At 42.4% G+C, this 4,044-nt stretch overlaps 1 long non-coding RNA gene across 1 annotated transcript in view; it reads left to right on the top strand.

Moving 5' to 3' along the window:
* Positions 1-3,788, top strand: part of LOC109519478 (uncharacterized) — a 6,690-nt gene extending 2,902 nt beyond the window's left edge. Inside the window, exon 2 of the long non-coding RNA XR_002168973.1 lies at positions 3,230-3,788. This is a non-coding gene — a long non-coding RNA (uncharacterized LOC109519478). The remainder of the gene's footprint in view (positions 1-3,229) is intronic.
* The last annotated feature ends 256 nt before the right edge of the window (positions 3,789-4,044 follow it).

Raw genomic sequence — 4,044 nt, 5'->3', positions numbered from 1 at the left:
ATCATGAGATGAGGGAAGTGATTATTGGTGAGTCGCCGAAGACCGTGAGAAGTTTTGCACGTAAAGGCCAACGTGGCTCCGTGACTGGGGGGGGGGAAATTTGAAAGTTTTTTTTTTTTTTTTTTTTTTTTTTGAATCGGGTGAAATTTTATTCATTGATGTAAAGTTAACATTGACTTTTTTGTATCTAAACTTCAGAACGCTTCTTGGTACTTCTGAGTTTTCATTCTCCCTGGGTGAATTTATGATTGTCTGACCACCAAGAAATTATTTTGAATACAAACCACTGACGTGCTTGCATTACTTAACTTTTATTTTGAAGGTCGCCAATGCCTCTCGAGAGTATGAACAATCTCTGTGGCGGCTAGCTTGACTTCAACTCTGCGAGTGGAGGGTCCGAGGTTGGCCTGTCCGCAGCATGAAATCAACCCCCTCCCAGAAAAAAAAAAGAAAATTTCCAAAACGTAAAAACGTAGTATTCATGGTGTGTGTCCTGCGTCGAGGTTAAGGCGCATTTGGCTGTAATTCAAGAAAAAAGTTCGGTTACTTTTCATTTTAATAATTTTTTTGAACGAGGAAGCCATGTTGTCGTTGGCGTGCGGGGGTGCAGCGTCAGCTCGAGAACAACGCTGTACGGCAAAACCTTTGGGACAAATTTAGAGGCAACAAGAGGTTCGACTAGTCAATCATAATATTGGAAGAATTTACCCGTTTTTGAATAGTCAAGCATGATTCTGATTTTAGTTTTCTATGGCCCTTGTCTAATTGCAAAGTTTTTTTATCCGAATATTTTGTGGAACAATTGATAACTCAAATGTGTTCAAGAGCTCTGTGGCATAAGTGTCAAACTCCGGTCCTGGAGGGCTGCTATCCTGCATGTTTTCCAAGTCTCCCTGTTGCAACACACCTGATTCAAATGACCAGATCATCAGCAAGCTCTGCGGAAGCCTGACATCGAACCTGTTCATTTGGATCAGGTGTGTTGCAACAGGGAGACTTGGAAAACATGCAGGATAGCAGTCCTCCAGGACCGGAGTTTGACACTTATGCCACAGAGCTCTTGAACACATTTGAGTTATCAATTGTTCCACAAAATATTCGGATAAAAAAACTTTGCAATTAGACAAGGGCCATAGAAAACTAAAATCAGAATCATGCTTGACTATTCAAAAACGGGTAAATTCTTCCAATATTATGATTGACTAGTCGAACCTCTTGTTGCCTCTAAATTTGTCCCAAAGGTTTTGCCGTACAGCGTTGTTCTCGAGCTGACGCTGCACCCCCGCACGCCAACGACAACATGGCTTCTTCGTTTCAAAAAATTATTAAAATGAAAAGTAACCGAACTTTTTTCTTGAATTACAGCCAAATGCGCCTTAACCTCGACGCAGGACACACACCATGAATACTACGTTTTTACTTTTTGGAAATTTTCTTTTTTTTTTTCTGGGAGGGGGTTGATTTCATGCTGCGGACAGGCCAACCTCGGACCCTCCACTCGCAGAGTTGAAGACAAGCTAGCCGCCACAGCGATTGTTCCTACTCTCGAGAGGCATTGGCGACCTTCAAAATAAAAGTTAAGTAATGCAAGCACGTCAGTGGTTTGTATTCAAAATAATTTCTTGGTGGTCAGACAATCATAAATTCACCCAGGGAGAATGAAAACTCAGAAGTACCAAGAAGCGTTCTGAAGTTTAGATACAAAAAAGTCAATGTTAACTTTACATCAATGAATAAAATTTCACCCGATTCAAAAAAAAATAATTAAAAAATAAATTTCAGTTGTCCGAAACCCAGACCAAGTGTAGGGCAAACGAGACCACCCCAGGTAGCCAACCAGACGACTTTAATTCAGAGCTGATGTTTCCTTTCAAAGTATAAGGCCTCTGAAATCTGACATGTTGACCTTTTCGCCTGATTTAAAAAAACAAAAAAATCAATACAGTATTAGTTTTCGCTGAACCAGACCAGTTCTCGGGATACTGGGCCATCCAGGTATCCAACCACACCACTTGTTGCACAACATCAGCTGAGCAATGCTGTCTTGTGTGGTGCGTGAGGGGAGGTCAAGTTAGAGAGAGTGAGTGAGAGGAAACAAAAGCTGCCAGGTCTGATCAAAGGATATTCCGGAAAGAATGAAGCCAACATAACAACTCAAAATTTACTCTTTTTCCCCCCGAAGACACGGAACAATTCACATAAAAATACAGTACACGATACTAATGCTGTACTCTATTGTTGTGAACATACTTGCGCGTTCAAATCTGAATGAAAGTAGTCTGGCTGGATACTTGGCGTGGACTTGTGTGCCCAAGACCAGGTCTGATTTTGGGATAACTAACAGCTGTCATTCTTGTCATTGTGGATTATCTTCCCTTAGGTATTCTTTTCCTCATGGCTCTGTGCCAACCCATCTCTTTTTAATAAAATTCATCGACGTGCCCTTAGGTATTCTTTTCCTCATGGCTCTGTGCCAAGCCATCTCTTTAGTATTTGGTCCGACAGGGAAACCCATTGTGTGCGTGTGTGTGCGTGTGTGTGTGTGTGTGTGTGTGTGTGTGTGCGTGTGTGTGTGCACCACGAGTGCATAGGCATCTTGTGATATGTGTGTGTGCGCGCACCACAAGTGCATAGGCATCTTGTGAAATGTATCTGTGTACGTTTGGGGGGGGGCTTTTTATGTTGGAATTTTGATGTTTTATTTGCACAGCTTCAATCCTTTCATTCATTTTCCGATCCGCTTCATTCATGAATGAATGAATGGATGAATGAGCTTTCACCCCCGTTCCTGCCTCACTGTGTGGAGTTTGCATGTTCTCCCCAGGCTTGCGTGGGTTTTCTTCGGGTACTCCGGTTTACTCCCACATTCCAAAAACATGCATGGCAGGCTGATTGAAGACTCCAAATTGTCCCGAGGAGTGAGTGTGAGCAGGATTGGTTGTTCGTCTCTGTGTGCCCTGCGACTGGCTGGCAACTGGTTTAGGGTGTCCCCTGCCTACTGCCCAAAGACGACTGGGATAGGCTCCAGCACCCCCACAACCCTTTTGAGGATAAAGCGAATCGGAAAATGAATGAATGAATAATTGCACAGCAATTTTGAGTTGCACTTTTTTCGATGAAAAATGCTATGTCAATGAGGTTTGGTTGATTGATTTATCTGGCTCTTCTCATCACCTTCATGGTAAATATACACTGTAATTCCACACGTTTGTCTTCTTGTTTCTTTCAGACATCAGCGAAGATGTTTGTCCCGACCGGCTGGGTGCAGAGCCCTCTGATATTAAAGAGGAAGAGGAGAAAAAAAGAGGTCTCCTACTTTAAAGAGGAAGAGGAGCAGCAGGCCCCTGACATTAAAAAAAAGGAGGAGCAAGAGCACCCTTGCATGAAAGTTCGTGACAACACATCATCAAGCATTGATGATGATGATGAGTTGGAGGAGAAGGATGAAGAATCTGATGGTGATCTGACATGTCACACTGACAATAAACCCTGGAACTGTTCTCGGTGTGGGAAGACGTTTCCTTGGAGGAGTTTTTTTGAAAAGACATATGAGAACTCACACTGGTGAGAATCCTTTTTCTTGTTCAATTTGTGGCCTAAGATTCTCTCTGAAGGCAAGCGTAAAAACACACACGAGAATACACACATTTGAGAAACCTTTTGCCTGTTCATTGTGTGATCAAAGCTTCTCCCGGAAGGAAACATTAAAAAGTCATACAAGAACCTACACGGGTGCGAAACCTTTTGCCTGCACAGTTTGTGGACAAAGATTCTCTGAAAAGGGATCCTTAAATGGTCATAAAAGAATTCACACTGGTGAGAAACCTTTTGCATGCACCCACTGTGGGCAAAGATTCTCTATGAAGCGAAGCGTAGAAATACACACAAAAACACACACTGGTGAGAAACCTTTTGCCTGCACATATTGTGGACAAAGATTCTCTCAAAAGGGAAACTTAACTGTTCATAAAAGAATACACACTGGTGAGAAACCTTTTGCATGCACCGACTGTGGCCAAAGATTTTCTCATAAGGGAAACTTAA

The sequence above is a fragment of the Hippocampus comes genome, unplaced genomic scaffold (assembly GCF_001891065.2).
Source record: "Hippocampus comes isolate QL1 unplaced genomic scaffold, H_comes_QL1_v1.1 scaffold60, whole genome shotgun sequence".
NCBI lineage: Eukaryota > Metazoa > Chordata > Actinopteri > Syngnathiformes > Syngnathidae > Hippocampus > Hippocampus comes.
This window is presented reverse-complemented; position numbering and strand designations above follow the sequence as displayed.